The sequence below is a fragment of the Melitaea cinxia genome, chromosome 22 (assembly GCF_905220565.1).
Source record: "Melitaea cinxia chromosome 22, ilMelCinx1.1, whole genome shotgun sequence".
Lineage (NCBI taxonomy): Eukaryota > Metazoa > Arthropoda > Insecta > Lepidoptera > Nymphalidae > Melitaea > Melitaea cinxia.
This window is the reverse complement of record NC_059415.1, coordinates 13,594,573-13,619,770: the sequence shown is the minus strand read 5'-3', so window position 1 is coordinate 13,619,770 and position 25,198 is coordinate 13,594,573. Positions and strand designations below refer to the sequence as shown.

The 25,198-nt window shown below is 35.3% G+C and overlaps 1 protein-coding gene and 1 long non-coding RNA gene across 2 annotated transcripts in view; one reads left to right on the top strand and one right to left on the bottom strand.

The window, feature by feature from the left end:
- Positions 1-25,198, bottom strand: part of LOC123664653 — a 51,164-nt gene that overhangs the window by 8,007 nt on the left and 17,959 nt on the right. The gene's annotated exons all lie outside the window — the stretch shown is intronic.
- LOC123664757 lies at positions 11,489-17,342 on the top strand. The gene is made up of 2 exons (XR_006744889.1): positions 11,489-11,617; positions 16,930-17,342. It is a non-coding gene; the product is annotated as an uncharacterized LOC123664757 (long non-coding RNA).

The following is a 25,198-nucleotide window of genomic DNA, read 5'->3' as shown; positions in this document are numbered from 1 at the left end:
TCGAGTCTGAAAGAAATCGCAGTTTTTTATATTTAACTTAAGTTGAGCTGATCTTAACAATTGAAAAACTCTTTCTAACTTGTCTAAGCCTTCTTCTATTGTTTGTGATGTCACTAAAAGATCATCCATATATGCTAATGCTAGGTTTTGTTTACCTTTCAGCATAGAGTTAATGATTCGCTGGAAAACGCTAGGTGCATTAGCAAGCCCGAATGGCATTCTCTCAAACTCAAACAAACCATCCGGTGTTGCAAATGCAGTATACCGTTTACTGTTTTCACACATGGGCACCTGGTAATACCCTGATGTTAGATCAAGGCTTGTAAAGAATTGATTACCCCCTAACCTATCTAATTGGTCCTCAATGCGAGGCAAAGGATATTTATCTTTAAGTGTCTTTCTATTTAAGGCTCTATAATCGACACATAGGCGTTTATCGCCATTTTTCTTACTGACTAAAATAACTGGACTTGAATAATCAGAAGTACTTTCACGTATGATACCATTGGAGAGTAAATCTTCTATAATCTTATTTAGGTATTCACGTTCACTCTGGGAAACTCTATATGGATTATATACTACAGGTCTATTGTCACTTAGGTTAATTTCCATTTCAGTTAGATTTGTTTTACCTAATTCTCCTAAATTCATTGCAAAGCAATCTCTGTATTTTTTGATTAATTTAAACAATTTTTGTTTCTGATCCTCGGTCACTATTGTACTTATTTTTACATCCGCTAAAGGTAAAGGTTCATACTGTTTGGTTTCTGTAGTTATACCTACATATTCTTTATTTATTTCGTGGTATTGCTGTCCCCGAGCTAACAAAGCTCCTTTAGTAATTTTTAAATCATTAAGTGACAAGTTGGCTAGCATTAGATACCCTTTACCTGCTTTGAACTGAAATATACCAGGTAGAACAATATATTCGTTGTTAGGTAAAGTTCGAAGATTATATTGAACAAATAGCCCTTCCGAGTATTTACTATTTGTAGTGACATCAATGGGCATAGTAGTTTTTGGTTCAATAACGTAATCACTTTCTGCATACACTTTAATTTTTAAATCACTATTATTCACATCTGGGGTTTGTATAAAAACTAAATCATCATTTGTTTTCAAAAGTATTACATTAGGTTTTTCCGTAAATGACTGCCCAACCAGAATTGATGTTTTTAAATAATGATTTTCTACGACTAGAATTTCCGTTTCAGCCTTAACGGCGCCTATTTGTAAAGTGACTACTACTTTACCAATTGGTTTTACAGAAGAATTGCCAAAACCCTGCAAAATCGGTAAGTTATCAGTAGCCCAAGTATCATGCAAGAGTTTTGCGTCAGATTCTCGTATAAGAGTACACTTACTACCTAGGTCAACGTATCCTCGCAATGTTATATCACCCACTTTGACGTCTTTGTAAAATTTTGCATTATCGGACTCACTATTGGTAATACGCATGACACCCTTAGTTCGTTCCGTCGAACTATTATTTTTATTAGCGTCGCCAGTATTATTACTGTTCTTAGGACAATCTTTAGTTTCGTGGCCTAATTTTAAACAAAAGTTACACCTCTTTATTGGTTTATTACATTTTAAGCTTATGTGTCCCATTTCATTACAATTGAAACATCTAACTGTATCTGTGCTATTATTGCCTTTAATTTGTTCATTTGCTACCTTATTAAACTGTCTGGATTGTTGATGACTATTCCGGTTGCGATTATTGATGGATGGCGTGTTGGTTTCATGTTGAGATACCGTGCGCAAGTAGTTAAGGACCTGTTCTGGTTCCTCAAACATACAGGCACCTGCCCCCATTCGTACAAACTTGTCATCGATACCATGTATAAGGCAACCGACTGCCTTTTTACCAGATATCTCACATTTATTTATAAGCGCAATTTTGTCATAGTAATAATGTTCTAGAGGTTGGCCAAACCTACACCTAAGTTTTAACATTGTTGTTAATAAATCACCGTAGTTTTCGTTTGAGGGAAATGCTAATTTTAATTTTTGTGTCCACTCATCCCAATTATACAGGACTGAGAATAAACCCTGATACCACTTTTTGGCTAAACCACTTAATTTAGGAAGAGCATAATGACATATTTGGCGGTCATTCCAAGAATAAATCTGCGCACATTCGTTAACCTTATTTATCCAATTTTCTATTGTTTGACTATTTTCACTAGGGTCAAATTCTGGAACAACACTGAACGCCACCGGAAAATTGTTTTGAGCCCAAAAATTTGAAGTTACTGGCGCAGAATTACTGTTAGGGTTATTTAATCTAGTAACATTATTTGTTGCGCTGTTATTGTTCGACAAACAAAGATCAGTTTGATCATTAACTGCAATGGGTATATTTAACCTATTTAATCGAATCGGCGATGTCAACGGGGGAGTTTTAGTCGACCCCCGGTTAACATTCCTACTGAGAGATTTATGTCTGCGACGCTCAGAATGCGCTTGTTTTTTACCATGTCTTTTATGGCTATGCTTACGACCTCGATTACGTTTCGTTCTACGTCGTGACCTACGTTCATAATCGTCACTATCACTAAAACTAGAATCTGTAGAAGTACTATCTACGCTTGATTCCCGCCGTTTTCGCTTAGATTTTCCCATTATCTCCACTAGTGATGCAATGAGTAAATGATTCAAGATATACTTAGGAACAACAAATACAAAATTTTATATATATATAACAAAACTAAATATATATACTATCACAATATTAAACACAGCATTAATAGACACCGGCAGTAAATCCGGAAACAGCGGCAATAAGTAGGTACATGGAACCTCAATTAAGATATATAAACACACCAATAGCTATGTAGTTTAAATTAATAATAAAAAAAGTCATATAAGATTAATAATAACAGTTTAAAAACAAAGATCAACGATAATTGTACATTTCTATTTCGAAACACATCGCGTAGTCTACGTGTAGGTACTGATTATTATAGTTTATGTATTAAATAGATCACTTTCACTAAACTTCCAAAAACATGTGTGCAGTTTGTTGTTTACCGCTCGCGTACCTTCTGCATATGAGATAATCAGGAGCAATTTAAATTTTGAAGGACTTCGCAGTAGCTCGCTAGTAGAATTTTCCTCGCTTTGGTTCGATATCGATTTTGAGGCGGCAAATGTTAACGTAGCCACATGAAAGTCAAATAACACCAAGATCTGACCTTAACATCCAAGATCGAGGAGACCGCAGCATCGGGCACGTAGATTAACTTTGTCACTTCTGACTGTTAGAAAAATACTCAATATGCACTATTATAAAGTTTATTAATTAACACATCAATACTTAACGCCACTAAGTAGTATCGAGACCGCCTTTCACGTCTGATCTGTAGTCAGTATATATTCTCTCTGCTTTTAATCTATCACCGCCAAAGCTAAAATAAAATAATTCCCCGTCAACGTCCATTCCCCTCTTAAGTGTCAACTGTGTTGCCATGACAAACGAGCTATCAAAGGCCTGGCAATTAACCGATTTTACTGATATTAAAAATGATAGTGTTGCTAAACCTTAAAATAAATGTTTTGATAATTGATCCATATTTTTAATACTCTAACACTTTATTCGAAAAATTTTGTAAATAAATAAAAGTAATAGTTTTAAACGAAATCTTAGAAAGTAGTTTATATAGTACTTTAAGAAGTAAGTGGACTATCCCTAATAAAAGTTTAATTATTAAATATTGCTTTTTATCATTTTTGTGCTTCGTTCCAGTTTGCGGTAAAACCCCGTATTTTTACTCTGAGTCATAGTCCTTATTTTAACGAATGATTTATAGACAACTTTTTCTTGCAAGTAGATTAGTAATCTGAGAGCCATTAAATAAAAAAAGACGTCATTATAGAAGCTAGTGAATTTTATGAAGTTTTTTTAGTCGCTTCCTAAAATACATCAATGGGTCGCGGATACTACAGTAATGTCTTGAATTCCTTATCACATAAAGCACTTGGGTTGTTTGTATAGTACTGTCAGTGCGTCGGCAGACTCCGAGGAGTCTGGTTCTGTGAAATATACAAAATTAATTTATAATATAAAACGTGTCTTGCTCCTGGCCTTCAGTGATCGCATACTGTTGTAACGTGCTACCAGTGACACTATTGTGTATTGTTTAATGATGTTTTAGCCGGATTTAGTGAATTAGCCTTGACACAAGGCTAGGATAGTGTTTGTGTATTCCCAACAGGTAGCCTTTTGTTTGTTTATAATTAGGGCCACCCATAAATTACGTCAAACGATTTTTGACCCCTCCCAGGTCCTTGTCACAGCTTGTCACATTTATGAGACCCCTTCCTAGTGTGACATCACATATTTTGCAATTTTGCACATCAATTTGAACAACATTTACATGTCTATTTATTATCATGTCTCAATAATCACAATTAAATATATTATAAGTATGTTGAAATGTGATGTCACCAAATTTGGACCCCTATCATTTGTCACACTATGTCACACTTCGTCGACTCCCCCCTTAACCTGTAACGTAATTTATGGATATGACTCCCTTATAGTCTTATTAAAAATATGTACCAGTAGTACTTTCACCACTATTTGAAATAGTTGAGTCATGTACAGAAAAAAATATTATCAAGGAACTTCCAATCACTTGATATCTATAAATAAATGTTTAAACAATTAAATAACCGTTTGTGCAATAGAAATATAGTTTAGTTTATTTCACATAAAACAAAAACTGTAAAAGGGAGTAATTTTCTTAATAACCTTGATATAAAAATCTTAAATTAATGGAAATACAACTGCACTCTGACCTTGCGGTTATGTTAAGAGTTATAACATTTCTCTTACAAGCTGTTATTAGCTTACGTACTTTCATTACACTGGTGTGCTAATGTCACACTCATATCAATGACTCATTTGTCTGTAACACACTGGGCACATTACCTAAGTTTGTAATGTATGTTTAGATGTAGACATTTTTAAAATTGATTGATGCTTTTGCTACCTCAACTTATTTTTATTGCAAGCCTCATAAGCGAAGCTGATAAGGTTGTGCTCTACACTCGCCTTACAAAGATCAAACGATTTCTTGAACTTGAATAAATTAGAATTGCTTCTATTTATTTTCAACACTGATGATTGATGACATTTTTAAAAGACATTTTTCTTTTTAAGTAAATAAAAAAAAAAAAAAAAATTATACTGTGCATGTCCGGCTGTCAAATTGTATGAAAACTGGCGTGGTCACGATAACTGCCGAAAAACTTAACTGACCAAGCCCATTTATTTTTTTTATGCTTCAGTATGATTTAAAACTAAGTCCTTTCAAAGATCACGCTGCTGTCTTATAATGAAATTTTTTAGTTTATTGTTTATTGAATAAATTAGTAATTCATCATCATCATCATTACAGCGTATCACAGTCCACTGCTGGACATAGGCCTCCATAAGTTTACGCCAAAAATAGTGTGAACTCATGTGTTTTGCCCATAGTCACCACGCTGGGCAGGCGGGTTGGTGACCGCAGTGCTGGCTTTGTCGCACCGAAGACGCTGCTGCCCGTCTTCGGCCTGTGTATTTCAAAGCTAGCAGTTGGATGGTTATCCCACCACCGGTCGGCTTTTTAAGTTCCAATGTGGTAGTGGAACTGTGTTATCCCTTAGTCGCCTCATCAATCAATTAGTAATTAATTTTATTTATTAATTTTTTATTTATTCAGCAATAGAGTAAAAATTTTCATTATAATATATTAAAAAGCAATCAACAATATCAATTTATTTGTAAAAAATGAGATTATGAGGCGTGCACTTTTGGATTTCCCAAACTTTTTTTTATTTTTTAAGAATTTATTATAGTTACTTTTTTTTCTTTGACTGTAACTAGGTATGTATAATGACCTTATGGCGAAATAACTATTTTCAATTCAATTTATTGCATGTTCTATTCACATTGGTCTATCAAGAATAGAAGTCTGTTAGAACGACATGAAACTGATAATAATATTAATTAAATGATTTAGCAAAAATGAGGACAATAATAATTAATCAGTGTTATAGTATAGCGATATTTCCTGTTTATTTTTGTAACGGAAGTACAAAACAATACATAAATAAAGTGTATTAAAAGTAAAACATACTTTATAAATATTATTAATTTGCTAGAGCACCGACACGGTCAGTCGGAGATGCGGGTTCGATCCCCGCTGGAATGGTCGTTTTCTGATATGATATTAAAAAATGTTTAGAATTTCCTGATGTGTGGGTAACACAAAAATAAAATCGTACAAACACACTATAAATAATTTATTATTAACATTTTTAACGTCATCAACAGAACAATATCAGTAACTGCAAGGATAACCCTCTAAAACTGATATTATAGAGTAGGCAGAGTATTAGTCAGGTATGTCAAATTTGAATAAGTATACTTGAAAATGTAAAAACAATTGTATTGATTGTAGAGTCGTCTGGTCTTATTGTTAGCCCCTGGTGCTGGCAGATTTTAAATAGGAATCCATAATTAGTATATCTGTATTTCCTGGAAGTAATCGTTACTTAGCGTTATATTTATATAGATTGAACTGAAATCATTGCTTCACGTAACGAGTATTGTGCGCTGCGCATTTTGTTGATGACGTCAACTGTAATCGTTTCCTAGTCTTCATGGTTTAGTTTGATATTGACAAAAAATAAACACAAAAACCAATCGAGTATTTCGAAATATCAAACGTTCTTCAAATTTTACTAATGATTTTCGATCGGTTCGATCGATTTTTTCCGAGCCCGCCCCATTATCCTCATATGATTGATCGTCGACCTCTAGGTTACAGTAAAAATAAATAAAAGACAGAAGCACCCTTTCGATCGCTTGCAGGCCACAAGTACCGGTACTGAATGGATTGGAAGCGCATCCTGTACATCGTGGTCGCGGTGGTGACCCTACTGCTGATACTCAGCTGTTGTCTGCGGCGTAGACGGAACCGCGGGCGAATTCTAACACGTGAGTACTGACCTGCTACCTTCTCATTGAGGTAGGGCGCTACTAGTATTGATTACTTCTAATGTATTTCACGGAGATCTTTTGCTTTTTCCATTAAGGAATAACGACAGACACTTGTCTACAAACTCTAAAACATGCCATCGTCTTTCAATCTTATTTTAATATTATTTATTTATTTATTTTACGAATATTTGAACCCTGTATTGTTAATAGTGAATAAGTCGTTGAAGTACCTTTATAAGAATAAATAAAATAAAATAAATTTAAAAGAGGAAGGGGACAGCAGGAAATACCTTGCTCAAAATCTGGAGCATCCCGCCTGGGGAAGTGCCCGACCTTACAGAGGATCACAGCTAAATAATACTACACTATCAAGTATCGTTGTGTTCCTGTGGTGAGTGGGCAGGATTGGGGGTAGGTTCGACAACACGCTTGTAATGTTTTAGATGTTAAGAGGAAAGGAATTTTATGATTTTTGTGGGGTGATTATTTAATTAGTTAAGACTTAAAATTATTATTTTTTTTTTATTGATTTTATTGAATTGTTTAAATTATTTGTTAAAAATGTTATTTGTATACAAAAATCTGTAGATCGAGCTAGAATTTGTGATCAACTTAACTAACGCATTGGGTTCACTGTAATGTTAGTTTTAAGTTTTTTTATGCATAAAAAAAATATGTTTATCTATAAGCTACAGTAATCGCTTGACGTCGGGTGAAGCCTACGTTTTGTCGATCTAATTGTATAAAAAAAAAAAATACTCGAACGACCGGTATCAATCTGACTCTAATTTAGCTAACTATAGACAAATGTTGATACTTTACTTCATGTGAATTGTGCCAGAAAGTTACTGCTAGTAAGCAAAGTCGAAAGTAAAAAATATAAAACAAGTTTTTTTTTTTACTTTTTTATAGCTATAAAAAACCACAGCTTTATTAATTTTTTTTTTTGTTTTTTTTTTTTGGTCAGATAACGTGTTAAGTGGAAAATACGTTTAATCGATGCCTATATTAAGATACAGAAGGTTGGCTGATTTTTTGTTTCGGGTCTTCCGGTTAAAATAATATTTTACGTTAAAGAACCAGTTCATCGAGATTGTAAAATATTAATCGAGCTCTGATTCGGTCGGGTGAACCGCTCGGGGATTGTTGTTAACTGGAGAATACCTGAGTAGATTTATATAAGAACTGCTCGCCATTCAAGCGCTGAAGATAATTTGTAGAATCGTATGATTTTATTTTAATTTTATTTTATTTAGGAAACATACAGTACAATAATACAGTAAATTAATAAATTCATACAGCCAATACACAAACCAGCAAAGTTTCCAACAGTAAATAATTCATAAATGAGCAAAAAGAACACATTAACAAGAAATAGTCGATAAATCGCATACAGAAATATAAAATATAAATAATTCGAGCAACTAGATATCATATTCGCGATGTTTCAAAATTATATGAAAAATTTACAGTGTTGGCGAAAATCGAAAGTGTTATTTGTAGTAGTTTGTACGTATTTTCAAGTCTGATTTGCCTCGCATTACACGCTGTGCAGATCTAGTAGTAAGTTCGTGTTACTATGTGTGTTCAGTACTAATTAAGTTTTAACGCGTCAGCGGCGCCCGCCCCCGCCGCGCCGCCCGGCCCCGCGCCCTACCCGCAGCAGGAGTACACGGCGCCTTACCCCGGTACGTAGCCCACACACACACAACACACACACACACACACACACTGCACACACACACACACACACACTGCACACACACACTTACACACACACACACACACACACACACACACACACACACACACACACACACACACACACACACCCACACCCACACACTGCACACGCAGACACTGCACACACTGCACACACTGCAAGTGTTGCTGTGAATGTTGATCGATTATATTTATTTATCTATTTACACACACTTCGCACACCAATACAAAGCTAAACAATGTGACAAATGATATAAGAAAATACAAGTTGCATCGCTTGCAACAGGCGGCCTTATCGCTAATACAGCGATCTCTTCCAGCCAACCTTTGGGCAGAGGACTAACAGCCGACCGTTATACTGACAGCTGACTATTATTATTATTATTATTTTTTTATTAAGAGAATAATTCAATTTGCATTCAAATTAATTCATTACTTTTTACGCGATGCGAGGCCACGATGTATACGCACAAAAATACAAGAAAAAGTATATTTTTGCTTCAGTTTCGTTTATAGAAAGCTTTACAGCAATTTGTTTTAATTTCGTAAATGCAAAGCATCAGACCCCAAGACAGTTTTATTGCAAGTATAGATGTGTCCTTGTGAAACAGTGGCGGGTGTTATCGGGTTGTAGTTGCGTTTTATTGTGAAAGCGAAATATAACCCGCGCCATGCTTACGATCGGAATGTTCCATTTCTAACACTACACAACTATCCTCGCTTCTCGTAGTAATTTAACTATTTACCACTTTATTGTTGTCAAAAAAAATTTGGTACTAGTATGGTTCTACTCACGCGCTCAATTCTTTTTTTTTTGTGTATAATAGTCCTAACTATATTTTACAGAAGTAAGGTTTTGTAAGAACTGTTTTATATGTATTTTAATAAATTAATACGATTCGATTCAACCTGTAACATCCCACTGCTGGACACAGGTTTTTTTTTCTATGTAGGAGAAGGGTAAGAGCTTAATCCACCACGCTGCTCCACTACGGGTTGGAAATTTCTATGATAAAAAACAAATAAGTAGGCTTTAAATAAGACTTAATTTTACTTTAAACTAATTGCTATTAATTTTACTTTAAACTAATTGCAACTGAGGTAGGGCACAGCAGGAATTTCCTGCTCAAAATATGGAGCAGCCCGACTGGGGTAGTACCTCGACCTTACAGAAGATCACAGCTAAATAATACTGTTTTCAAGCAGTATTGTGTTCCTGTTGGTGAGTAAGGTGACCAGAGCTCCTGGGGGGATTGGGGGTTGGGTCGGCAACGCGCTTGCGATCCTTCTGGTGTTGCAGGTGTCTATAAGCTGCGGTAATCGCTTACCATCAGGTGAGCCGTACGCTTGTTTGCCGACCTAGTGACATAAAAAAAAAAAAAAAAAAAAAAAAAACTTGACTAGCCCGTTGGCGCAGTTTGTAGTGGCCCTGCTTTCTGTGCCGCGGGTTGCGGGTTCGATTCCCGCCTGAGTCTGGGTGTAATATTTGTATTTATATATTTTTATATGTATTATTTCTATGTATATTTATAAAAAAAAAATAGTTATAACAGTCGGCTGTTACCTGTAACACAAGCATTAAGTTGCTTACCATAGGAACAGGCGACCTTGTGTGTATGTTATAAGATATTTATTATTTATTACATAATTAGAACTATTGCCGAGCGAATGTATACAACAGCGCAATATGTGCATAGCGTCCTAATTAGTTGGAGGGTTTTCCCTCTGAATGTTTTGTGGTCTATTATCCGTCGCGTTATTTTTTCCTTAAAAGTTTAATGTTACAATAAAATAAAAGTCATTAGATTTGGTAATTTGTTGTTATATTTAATAGACGATAGAAAATATTGTTATTTACTTAAGATTATTGCATAACACGGTACATTAGAATGTTTGTCATGAGCGGGGATCAAACCTGTGACTAAGCGCAACAGTCAGTGCTGTTACTGCTGCGCCACCGCGTCGTCATAGAACAAATAAATGTTTTCATTTCATTTAAAAAAGTCAAGCGCGACTTCTGTCGATAGTTATAGCCCGCGACATCGTTCGCGAAGAAAATTTTGATGTTACCCCATAGGACTCGTGCGTTTTCCGGCGGGGAGATCTTCTCCGCCTTTTTTTTTAAATTATCAATCTACAGAATTAAATTTCATGCAGTTTTACCACAGGTATATGTGTGTGTACCTAGAGATGTTAGTTTAACAAGTACGGCTCGCAAATTTTTTTAATTTTTTCTTAAGTCGTTAGCTAGCCCTATTATTTAAAAGCCAGCCCTGCGGTCACCAACCCGCCTGTCCAGCGTGGTGGATATGGTCAAAACATATGAGTTCACGCCGTTTTTGGTGCAAAGTTGTGGAGGCCTATGCCCAGCAGTGGACTGCGATAGGCTGAAGTGATTATTTTTTGTAATTGTCTTAGTCTGTTACTCCATGAGTGAATTATAAATTCTTGTGAGTAAATATTGTTTTGTGGAGAATTTTGTTTCGTATTTTTTTAGTTACAGAACTTTAATACATTACTTAAGTCTGAGGCGGTACCAAGTTTGTCGTAAAGTATATTAATACTATAAATATGAGACTATTATGTCATTTTACATATACGCTATAAATACGTCTTATGTGTAACTAATCAAAATGTTTTTGTTTCCAGTGCCCGTAGTGACGGCATACCCAGTGGTTCAAGCCCCAGCGCCTTACCCGGCCGCGCCTTACCCCACTAGCTCGCCCTACCCAACAGGCACGCCCTACCCCCACCCAAGCTACCAAACCGCGGTACTACCCCCCGAGGGCGCGGGCTACCCGCAGGGCTTCGCCCCCGCCGCGGGCTACCCGCCCCCCGGGGCCCCCGCCGCGCCCTACCCGACCTACCCCTCCGCCCCGAGCGCCCCGGACGCTAACGGTGAGTCTACACACAGTGTGTGAGTTGTCGTATTGAATTATTTGACTATTTAACTAATGAATCAGCGCTTAGGGCCGTTTTTCTTATAAGTTACTTTTGGAAGAGCGAATTCATCAGGCTGAAGCACTTCTGCACTTAATGGAGGCAGTCAATCACTATTTGTGATAACTCTTTAGTTCTGATATAAATGTGTATTGTCATATTAAATTATTTATATTTGTAGACTTGTAGGGTTACTTAAAGAGGAACTCGGTTTTCAAAATAATATTTAAAAAATACAACTAGAGAGACTATAACAGAAGAATATTGCTAGTCAGCGGACCCTTGACATTGTAACTTTCAAAATATTAGAATTTCTCAGAATTGAATTGACGAATTATGAACGCAACAGACAATACAACAGCATCAACCAACAACAATTCTGAATCTCTCTCTCCAACATTCAAATGACATTGTGTGCGTGCACTTTCGAACGCTGTGACAACTTATTCTGTATGACAGGAACGTGACGTTTCTATACACTTGATAACTGTCTCCATTAATCACGTGAAGCTCGAAAGGGAATATCACAAGGAGGGGGAGGGGGGGGTCTGTAATGAGATGTGACGTGTATTTTATTCTGAAACTCAATATATTTTGTCTTAATAAAAATACACGTGGTGTGGCAATAAGGGCGGTCTTAAAGCGGGCGTAGGGGGTTGAAAAGTAGAATACGTCACGTGATGAATGGACGATCCCGTATCAATGTTTACAATAATTCGGTGACATGTATTATTTACAATACACTAATAGTAAGTTGTCCGGCAGTCTTCTTTGGGATAGCGGCGCCCGGCTGGAACACGCAAGGTCGGTCGTAGCTTGACTAGCTCGGAACTTGTTCAGACACATCCCACAATATACTATCGGATATGGACCATAGATTATACACGTCATAGATTAATGCCATGATAGGTCAAATAGGCATAAGTGCACGTAGAATGAATAAAGCACGTGTCAGCCCTCGACACGTGACTGGAGCTTACTCTTAAAATACGATTATCTTTTCTGCACGTATTTTTCGTTCCACGAATTTTTAAATCGTTTCTTTTAAAATTTTCATTTAAAATAAGAATGTTATTAGATGATAGAAATTAGTGTTCTGATGGATGCTGTGAAAGCTTAGTAGATGTTGTTTGAGGATTGCACGACTTGATCTGTTTCGGTAGCTAGTGCTCGTTGAAACCTTTTGTCCACTTACCACCGAATTAAAGCACTTATTCCTATGAGTTCAAAACTCAACATTTTTAAATTATTTAGCCAAAAATTTGTATTCGCGTAATCGTTTTGTCCACGCCTGCATTTCCTAAATACTAATTATATAAAGATAAAACGTATGTGAGCTTAAACGCCCCAGTCTCAGGAAGGATTATTTCGAATTAAAAAACTCTTGTGTTGGATCACCCAATTAATAGATATCAATCATCAACATAATAAAAAAATTGAATCCGACTTGATAGTATGAAACCTATAGAATGTGCAGCCGTTGGGTTGCCTGTTATTTGGGTTACCTGAAATTAAATGAAATGAAAGGTGACCAGAGCTCCTGGGGGGATTGGGGATTGGGTCGGCAACACGCTTGCGATGCTTCTGGTGTTGTAGGCGTCTATAAGCTACGGTAATCGCTTACTATCAGGTGAGCCATATGCTTGTTTGCCGACCTAGTGACATAAAAAAAAAATGAAAACATTTATTTCGTCATAAGGTGATATACATACTTAACGAAAGTCAAAATAATGTCATTTACAAAATAAATAATACAAATAAATAAAAAAAAACTCGATAATAATTTTAAAAAAAGTTAAGGCAGCAAAAAATCAAACAATAAAATAAAAATTTATATCTTAACATTGGGTGCATTACAAACTTAGGTAATATACCCAGTGTTATGTGCAACCTTAACTTAGTCAAAATAATCAAAATATTAAGTTACTTTAAATTTCTAATGTCTTGGTAGACATACCTTTCCTATTATGTCCTCGGTTTTATTAAATATTACAATAAATAAGATAAACTAATGTCCCTAGTGTAGGCCGAGAGAAAAAAAAGCCGGAGGAAAAAATCTCTCGGATACCTAGAGGTAACCTGGACGAACTACTGGGTTACCAGGTATAAACAGGTATCTCTGCCAGTTATTTTCTACATTTTAAACGTTTCAGACTATCAAGTCAAATTAAAATGATCTTATCTTGATTTTGCAATTAATTTTTTTTTTTTTATTATTAAAAATAGTACTGAATTTTTTTAGGCAACCAATTTTTAATATATTATCTAATATGCTAAATTTATGACAAAGTATGTTTCATTCTATTATCAGCTCGATGAAGATCGACTTAGGTTCGGATCTTAGACTAGAAGGTAATGTCCATACTAAGTGATAGACAGTTCAATTAATCATTGAGGTCCTAGGTGTAGAGTTAAATTTGCAAATATGTTTGTAGATAACATATTTTATAAGTTCCCTTATGTCATACATATAAAACAAGTTCAAGTCGAGGATACGTCCAAATGTCTTTATGGAGTATGAACATTGTATGGAAATTTTTGTTGCCCTAATTATATAGTAAAATATATTCTATAGCCACTAAAACGATGATAATATAACGTTTTATAACTAAATTATTCACATTGTGACTCACAATATATCGTGACGCAGACTGCACTAAAAGATATGAGTTCGATTCTAGTGCAACATATTTGTTTCATGACAAAAACAAGGTGTTTGTTTCGTTCTTATTAGATATGTGGATTATAATGTTTATTGTGTTATGAAAGTCTCTCGTTATCTTATTATTTGCTCTGATAATAGAAATTCCATTAATGTCTATACAAATAAATAAAATCGGAGTGTCTGTTTGTAATATTAAAATAACATTGCTTACAATTTTTGTCTGTCTGTCTGTTTCTTTGTTCCGGCCAATCTCTGAAACGGCTGGACCGATTTTGACGGAACTTTCATTGGCAGATAGCTGATGTAATAAGGGATAACATAGGCAATTTTATTTTAGAAATTGATTTATTTTATAGTTCTACGAACTGAACAATAACTTTTTTGTTAAATTCCACGCGGACGAAGTCGCGGGCACAGCTAGTCTGTTTTATATCTTGTTGTAAGACATTAGACCTTGGAAAGTAAGTTGACAATATCTGAGCACAATGGTCACAGACTGGTTACGACGTTTATGTCTAGAGCCGTTTGGACGTTCTAGAGTCCTTTATCTATAGACGAGACGTATGTGTGGAGCTGTTGGTCTCTGTATAAACACTTGCTGTGCCGCGGTTTCACTCGCGCTCATTTGAGAGAAAGTAACCTGTAGTCTTTCTCGGTAGTTGAGTTATCCAACTCAAAAGAATTTTTCAATTCGAAACAGTAGTTCCCAAGATTAGCGCGTTTAAAGAAACGAACAAACTTTTCAGTTTTATAATATTCGTATAGATTGTTTTCTTTTCATCACCTGTCACTCCACGCGTCACTCATCTTTCTTTTTACAACTAGTTCGGCAAACAAGCGTACGGCTCACCTGATGGTAAGAGATTACCGTAGCTTATAGACGCCTGCAACACTACAAGAATCCCGAGTGTGTTACCGACCCTACCCCCAATAACCCCTAGGAGCTCTGGTCACCTTACTACACCAACAGGAACACAATGCTGCTTGAAAACAGTATTATTCAGCTGTCATCTTCTGTAAGGTCGAGTTGCTTCCTCAGTAGGGCTGCTCCAGATTTTGAGCAGCATATTTCCTGCTTAGGCCTACCTCAGTTAAATCTTTGACGCAACCTGAATTTCCAATGGTTTCTAATTGGTTATTTATAACGTAATAGTAACCTCCAAGCCTAACCTTATGTGACCAGTCCAGTATAATGAATCAGTCAGTCATCCTGTGTAGACAACATAATCTCCTAAAAGACAACGTCGCTTGTCCCCGTGTATATGTACTATATACATACATATATGTTCAAGATTAGAGGCAGGCGACAAGTCCATATCAAATATTTTTGGCCTCGGTGTTGGTACAGACGCGTAATGTGTAATCGCAATAAGCTCTCCAAACACTTCTTGTATTTAAGTTCGTTATTGCGTCATACATATCATCTGGATGAATAAATATGATTGTTGGCAGTTTTTAATACAGTAACTGTTGAGTTCCTCGTTTCTTCTCGACAAAATTTACACTCCAATTAAGTTGTAACTTCATGTTAATGTGTTACAAGCTTTCTTCAATACATTTTGATTATTATTATTAGTTTAAAAATATATATAATGAGCTTCCAGCAGCCATTAGTTGAATCACAGTATCACAGTAAAATTGTTGTTTTTCTAGTAGTAATGACTAATGCGTAGCAGTCGACTGATCTTATAAAGCCCATTGTAGTGAGCACAATATAAACGGCGCCAGCGGAAACAGGTGGTCCTACAATTGTATTCTAATGATCTACAAGTAGAGTCAAAATATAAGTTATCTATATGTTATAAATGAATGTTTGTCTGTTTGTCCTTTATAGAATCTTAAATTATGCATTTGATCCTGTCATGATCTTCAGCAAAGTATTGTGCATGAGCGAACAAAGGTTTCTGAGTTAGTGCAACTAAAAAAATAGTTATAAATTTTTATGATTATTGGTATGTCGCTAATAAATCGTGACTTTTACGAGGTATCCTTAGGTGTGTTACGTGTGAAGGTTTAATACTATTTTCATTAGCTGTGCATGTGTTTATTGTTGCTTTGTTGTTTATAGAAGTGAGTTAGGTTATGCAATGGAAAGCCTTTATTTGAAATTTATTTGAACTTGTTTGGCAAGTTACAATAGGATTTAAATAACGTTAAGATTTGTACTTCTGTTTTTGGCGAGATAACTATAATTGTCATCTAATGTCAATAATTGTTATATCCAAATAGTATTATCTCGCGCCTGCTTGTGTGCGATCGCTCCATATGCTGGTAAATGTTCCACTCAAGAGAAAGACATCAAATTAAAATATACGCTCCTACAGTAACATACGAACCGTAACTCTCTTGCTATCTTCACTAACTTATATCTCCCTCTGAACTTCCGTTCGCTGCCTCCTATCACACTTTTCGTAACGCTCTTATCATGCATCCACCAGTTTACTATCCAAGTCAAGCGTGCGTAAAGAAATCTTACTCCAGAAATTGCAATTGTATTTAGTTGCAAAGTTTCTTGTAATTTGTACTGATGTGCGTGCCATTGTGCTCCCAGTTTGAAATTTATTAGTGAACGAACCTTACATTACAGTTTACTGTGTGTTTCCAGTGATGCCGCCGTCGTACGAGCAAGCGGTTTGTGCGAAGCCCCCTCCCCACAACCCGTACGCGTCGCACTAGAGTCGCTGCCGTATCGCTGCCGTATCGCTACCGTATCGCTACCGTATCGCTACCTATCGCGTCCGCGCCGACATTTTGTAATGTTTTATGTTGAGTTACAACTGTACTAACTTGTACTGTTGTAAGTAATGTAACGATTAACTTGTACATTGTTCCGAGGATATCTTGGTGCGTGGACTGCGGATTACGACTAAACATACTTTTATGGAGAAAATAAGGAGTTATTGGTTTAAGAAGATATGTGTATTTGTTGTTTCACTGCCTTGTACTTTTAGGTTTCAATATTCACACAGTAACATTGTTAATGATATCAACGTTCATGATAAAAAAGGTTTATGTATATGTTTTAGTTTTTTTAATATTTCGACGAATGCCATAATTATAATGATTCTTGTTGTGATTCGAATATATTAAATGTTAATATTGAATTTTATATTGTTTGCTTGTCCCTTTCTTACAATTGTATAATTATGTTCCCAGAAAGGGATAAATATACGCAGAATAGGTTCAATGACTGTCGGCTGCCCAATTTCAAAACATAGTAAGGGACAAATTTTGCGAAATCGTTTTTTTTTTGCATTTTACGTTCCAATGGAGTCGTGTGAATATGATTCGATTGATATATTCCAATAATTTTATTTTTGTTACTTACTATGTTTTGAAATTGGGCAGCCGCTGTCTTTCGTAATCTGAAACTGAATTTAATATTGAACGCTTGTCCCTTCCCAACAATTGTCTAAATATTTTAAATTAACATAGTTATTTTTATCAATAAAATTATTTAAAAATTATGTATAAGGGATATTTACCATGTTTTTTATTTTCATTTTTCCGAGCTGATATTTCGACATTCTGCAAATGTCTCGTTCACGAGACAATGAAAGTAAAAAACATGGTAAAAAGTTTTTAAATACTATTAGTAATTGTATAAATATGTGTTAGAAAGAGATAAATATACACAGAATAGGTTCTATTAAAATATTTCACTAGTACACGTGTAAGTCGGTCACGAGGCTCTGTGCTCAAATCGAACGATTTTATCTTCCGTAGTCGACGTAGGACTACCCTCGCGTTTTGAGTTACTAATGTTAAGATATTCGAAATTACTATTCCTACAATTATTACTCAATTTTGATTTATCTTTAAGTTATAAGTTTTTAAACGTTCACGGCCTCTATGACCCTATGATCGTACGGGACATGGGCGTGACATGGGCGTGCTCTGAATTTTGTAAAATTTTAATTATAAGTAAATAAAAATGTGATTTTTGTGTAAAACCATCAAGTCGAGCGGATCGATCAGGGTTAATTTTGTTTTGTATCGAGTCCTTAGGGGGCGTCCATAAATTACGTGAGGTGTTTTTTTTTTTAATTTTCTGCCCCTCCCTCCGCCCTGGTGAGATATCGTGAGATTTTATTCAACCCCCTCCCCCATCCACCCAATCTCACGTGAGATTTTTCAAAATGTGGGTTTCTTACGTAAACGAGTTGGATTGTTATTGAAACTATTTTCTTTCGAACGAATTAGTGAATGATCTTAATCGTATTACGTTACGCCTAAGATTAAATCTTAAGCATGTACAATCTGGATTAAATGGACCAAAATAGTATTTTTTTTTTGTTTCAATCAGAAAAAATGCGTGATATTTGCCGCCCCCCCCCCCCCTCCCTCCTCGTCAACGTAAGATTAGATGAGATTTGACTCGACCCCCTCCTCCCCTTAAACACCTCACGTATTTTATGAACGTCCCCTTAGTGAACTGTGTCTGAATTTATACCGTACTATACAACTTGAACAAGCTAAGTGTAGTTCATAAGACTGAACTGTCGTAGTATAGGATGTGACGGAGAGGTCGCCGGTTCGATTACCGACATGAGATTTATGGTGCGCTTTATTTTCCTAAGCAGATACAACGCTCATGACATTCCTCAGTAAGTAATTTAAATATATATGAACAGTTAAGCGATTGTTTCTTAGATAAATTATACATAAACGGTTTAAAGAAGAAATTATATGTTAGCGATTCAAAATATATAATTAATTATTTCTTCAACATGTGATATTTTGTATTCGTCCGCAGTCATCAGTGACTTGTTCTTTTAGTTCCGTTTTCAGAGAGAAATAAAAATTATCGAAATACAGATAAGGAGCCGTCCATATTGTACGTCACAGTAATGGATTCAGTAAAAGATGTCACAATATTTGGAATCTTGAAAATGTAACGTCACGAAAGTTCGATTCTCTGAAAAAATATTAAAGTCAAACTGTAATGGCTTGCTAAGTTACGTTTCTTTCGATTTATCCTTCACTTTTGTCACGTTTTGTGACAAGTGTGACTGCCCCCCCCCCATCCGAATATGTTATGATCAACACTTTCTAAAAAAAATAATTTGCTGTCACGTAAGAAACGTTATGTCACATCAAGTGTGACTAGAGTGCGGATGTATGTTATGGACGGCTTCTGAGAACAAAATATATAAGTATGTACTCCATAGTCACTGAACAATTTAAACTCAGTGTTGCCAAAAGTATTAAAAAACCAACGACTCAAAATGAAACTTTAAAGTATGATACCAGTTTGCTTTTGTAAATATTATTAATAAAATAATAATATATTTTGTACATGTCCTAAGCGAGAGTCAAACTCAGGAGAGCATATTTATATGTACAAAAGACAACAGATTGTAAATGAAGGAGGAAATACTTAAACTTACAATATAATGTGATTAATACATTTATTTTTAATTAATAGTTAATTTAATTAATACAATTTGTGATTATTACAAATCTTTATTTTATTATTTCTTAAATAAATGTTCGTGAATGTAAAGGGGTACGAACCTTTGTGGCATGTCTAGCCGCCGCCATCTTGGTTTTTTTTTTCAAAATTTCCGAGCACGAGCAAAATTTTATAATATTATTTTAATGATTTGGTATATCTGTAATTCGATTTTCAATGATCGCCTTTGGACTCATATGGCGATCTTTACTTCCAAATATCTTGGAAACGTGACACTTTAGGATACCATGTTATATAACATTTTTCGTTTGTATAAGTGTCCTCTATCCAAATATACCACTTTTATCGTGCTCGGAAATTTTGAAAAAAAAAATCAAGATGGCGGCGGCTAGATATGCCAGGCTCCATACAAAAATGTTCGAACCCATTTGATTCGCTTTTCTAGAACGTTCTCGCTTAGGAACCTCTTTAGCGTCACAGATGTGCATGTTGTATCTGTGGTGTCGAGGAACAAGGAGATAAGTCAATATGTAAAGTTCAATTAATAATTAAAACTGAAAAATTAGATCTTTGCAAATATTGATTCAAAATATAAGTAAATATGTGTTATGCCAAAAAGTTAATTCACTAGTATATTTAACATTGTGTACATTACAATTTTCTAACAAATCACACGAGTTTCTTTGTTATTAATTGCCCGTTGTGAAAAGTTCAAATATATGTTCAAGAATATGAGTATGTTTTTATCTCAACAGCCCGACTGGGGACTTCCCCACTTCGCCCGACAGAAGATCACAGCTAAACAATACTGTTTTTAAACATTGTGTGTTCCTGTTGGTGAGTAAGGTGACCAGAGCTCCTGGGGGGATTGGGGATTGGGTCGGCAACGCGCTTGCGATGCTTCTGGTGTTGCAGGCGTCTATAGGCTACGGTAATCGCTTACCATGAGGTGAGCCGTACGCTTGTTTGCTGGACTAGTTGTTTAAAAAAAAAAAAACATATCTCCCTTTTCCTTAACAACACATATATATCATAATTGATTTGTTACATTTGTCAGTTAACTGATCAGTCGCCACTCAGTGTCTGATACCTTTTGTTGGAAGTCATTAATCTGAATGAATTAATGAAAGTCTGATACCTTTAATAAATGAAGTGAACCGCTTCAGAGTTATGATTAGTTTCATTCAATTCGTATTGAATGGAGGGAGTGAATAAGGACAACGTTGTAATAATGCTGTCACGTTAATAAAATATTTCTAAAAGTAATTCGTTTTTTATTTTGTTCGTGTTGGAAAATTGAATATTTGACTGACTGCAAAATGTGCATTTAACTGAGCTATCATTTCATTTTATTTATTCTTAATGTACACAGACACATATAAAGAAAGATACAATACAAGATGTACAAAGGCGATCTTATCGCTAAATAGCGATTTCTTCCAGATAAACTTTGGGTACTGGACACGATACAGTAGCGGTTAGAAGTGTGCACAAATTAAGGAGGAAAAATCAATTATAAATAGATAAAAACTACGATATGATAGTCTTACATAATTATTAAAAAAGAAAAAAAAACATATAAATAAGTAAATATATTAGTATATAATACATAATACACACATACATCAACATTTCAACAAAGGCCTATAGTTTGCTTGGATTCATTATGATGTTGGATCTGAGTTTAGGAGACCTTCCACGCTTATTCTTCTTTACAACTCCTACGTTCGCTCTGTACTTGAGTATGCCTCTACGGCCTGGAATCCACAGTATGACGTTTATAGGAATCGGATTGAGAATATTCAGAATAAGTTTCTGAAGTATTTTTTCTGAGTCTGTCTAGTCGCCGTTCTGTTCGAGACCAAATATTTTTATTTAAAACTAGCTGACCCGGCGAACTTCGTATCGCCTAACACAAACTTTATCGTATGGTATTAAAGTTCAAATTGACTTTTAAGTATTATCACAAATCTTTTGTATGGGAGTATAGAAAAGTGTTGTTTTTAGACTTTTTCAGGAAATTTAAATTTTTTTTTTTTATTATAATTTTTCTCTCCGTAAGAACCATCCTCGTACTTCAAGGAATATTTAAAAAAAAGATATAGCGAAATCGGTCCAACCGTTCTCGAGTTTTGCGCTTAGCAACACATTCAGCGACTCATTTTTATATTATAGATTGCTAATAATCACATAGACTCTTCATTTTTACTTAGCAATCTACTTTTGAACTGTCCACGGTCTGGTTCACGTCATCCGAGGTGCTTTCATACTCCAACTTGTCGTACATCCTATAACATATTATATATATAATTCGTTTTGGATCAGAACTTGTCGTGAATACAATGAGCATTTTGAGAATTTTGATTTATTTCATTTATCTTTCCCTGAATATAGAAAGCAGTTGTCGAATTTCCTTAAAACAATTGAATGTGGAATGAATTTTATATCGATGATTTTTGCTTTTTTTAACCGACTTCCAAAAAAGGAGGAGGTTCTCAATTCGACTGTATTTTTTTTTCTTTTTTTATGTATGTTACATCAGAACTTTTACAGAGTTATATCTAATAATGCGTTTTTACTTGACGCTTTTTTCGTCGACCTACGTTGTATTATACCGCATAACTTTCTACTGGATGTACCGATTTTGATATTTCTTTTTTTGTTAGAAAAAAGATATCCCTAGTTTGGTACCATGATAAGGAAACCAGGATCTGATGATGGGATCCCAGATAAATCGAGGGAAACTCTCGAAAATCCGCAATAACTTTTTACTGGGTGTACCGATTTTGATAATTTTTAATTTAATCGAAAGCTGATGTTTATCATGTGGGTCACATATAAATTTTATTGAGATCTGATAACTACTTTTTGAGTAATCTTTGATAACGCGTAGTTGCTTGACTATTTTTTCGTCGATCTACGTTGTATTACTTGTCGATGTAATTGAAGTCGGTTTTTTTTCGTTTACGAGCAAACACAATTATTAGTTTTTGATGTTGATTCATTTATTATAGCTTATCATTACTTTGGAGTGCTTTTATGAAATAATAATTGGTGGAAACTTTGCTGGATTTTGTAAAATTAATTTGTGTTAATATTTTTATTATTGTTGCTCCTCGCCGTAATAATAGATTGGGAGAAGAGTAAATATCTCGTGTTGTTCTCGCCGCGGTGTCAGATTGGGAGTGTCTCGCCGTGGCCGCCGCCTGCGTCGCTGGGCTCGTTCCCCGCCCCGCACTCCGCAGACCGCAGACCGTCGATCGAAACGTTGTTGTAGCGTAAACAATAATTATGTATATCTGTTTGTTTCCCAAATATTAAATAAATAAATAAATATAACATACACATACATAACTACATTGAGACATACATATATTTACATAATAATATGCATAAAAAATAATTAGATACATAAAAAATACATTAATATATAATTATTTACTAACAATAATATATAAATATCATACAAATAAATGTTATTAACGATATGTAGATAGAAAATAGAAAATGGTTTTTAACACGTCGTTTAAAAATATCAATCGACTCTGCTTGGCGAGTGTCTCGCGGGGGGGAATTCCACAGTTTTACAGCCTTAACACAAAAAGAATCGCTGTAACATCGACTGTGCGATATAGAATGTTTAAGTCTGTTGTCACCCTGAGAACGAAGGCTTAACGTACTGGGCACGTCCGAGCCAAGAAAAGTAAAACATTTTTTTTAGGTATAGGGGAGTAGTGGAATTGAAAAGGAGGTAGAGAAAATACCGGGTGATTTTGAAAGCGTTTTGGAAACGAAAATTTTGAATTATTTATCAATAACAGAACCTATATATAACGTTAATTTAATAATATATGTATTTTTTTTTTCATCAAAGTCGATATTCATATCGTTTACAAATAAAAAGTGAGAACCAGTAGTAGCGCTACACGGTAGGTACATTCTAAAAATAGAAATACTATACGTTTTAATAGCGAGTCACAAAATCGTATTAGCCAATAAAAACAAAGCTACCGAGTTGCGCCGGAGTCGACCAATGACGGCGTTGCTCACTTGTCCTTGTAATCGTCGGCGTCCCTCGTCCCTGGCTTTCAGTCGGTCAGTAATACCATAGCGGTACATGCGTAAACAAGGTCAAGGACGTTTAAATTATTATTCGTCGGAGTTTGAAGATGTTCTTGAGTACTTCGAGCGCGATCCCCGGCGGAGGACAAGGATTGCAGCACGAGAATTCGATGTTAGCCAAAACTTCGTATGGAAGATATTACGTACACAAGGATTACACCCGTATCATTTTTGTAAGGCTCACGTAATAAACAACGCACCGGAAAGAATCGCCTTTTGCCAGTGGTTGTTAAATAATACAAACGACAACATACTCTGGACGGACGAGTCACTGTTTACTCGAGTGGGACTATACAATGTGCACAATGAGCATTACTGGGCTCTAATTAACCCCCACTTGATACGAGAAAACCATCACCAGGTTTGTTTCAGTGTGAACGTGTAGGCCGGTATTATTAACGACCAACTAATAGGGCCTATTTTTATTGAAGGTCATCTAACCGGCAATTCGTACTTAGAGATGTTAAGGAGAGTAATATCTGAGTTAGTAGACGATGTACCTGGACAGTGAGTTTAGTGATAGGTGGATAGGTCGAGGAGGGCCTGTGTCTTGGCCACCTGGAAGTCCTGACTTAACGCCCCTGGATTTTTTCTTGTGATCGGAAATAAAAAGTTATACACGTCAGTCAATATGAAAGCTGTGATGATTTACGCATTGCGATAGTGGACGCTTTTGATAAAGTGAAAAGTGATCAAGACACATTAAGAAAATTAAAAGACAATTGTATTAAACGCGTACGTTTGTGTATTGAACGCAGCGGACTCCATTTTGAGCAGTTGCTTCGATACAGAGAAGTGTAAATAGTGTAAATAAACTGTTAATAGGTATGTAAATTAATTATTCTGTAGAAAACTCCGCTTTTTTAAATACGCCTGAAGTTTATACCTACAGTCTGTTTATAAATTGATTTGTTGTGAAAAGAACAATCGTGGTTAATAATCGAAAAGAAGTTTAAATAAAATAGGTATTTCTGACGGTCCTAAGCCCGTGTAAAGTATGAAGGACAAACGAGTCTATCTACGTAAGTACTCGCTAGCTCGCGCCTATAGGTATACTTTTATCAACCGAAACGCGCACGGACGTGTTTCATTCATATAAAATAATGAATGAATGATCAGTGCCTTACTACTTTCCAAGTCGATCGAATAAAAATGAATATTAAAATTGAAACTTTTTTTTAGTCAACATTACAATTGATTTATCCATTTTTATATGTACTATAGATGATTCCAAAGTAAAATATTTCGTTTCCAAAACGGTTATAAAATCACCGTGTATAGAAGATGTAAGTTATCATTTTGTCTTACTGAAAAAAAGTAATTTTAAATTTATATT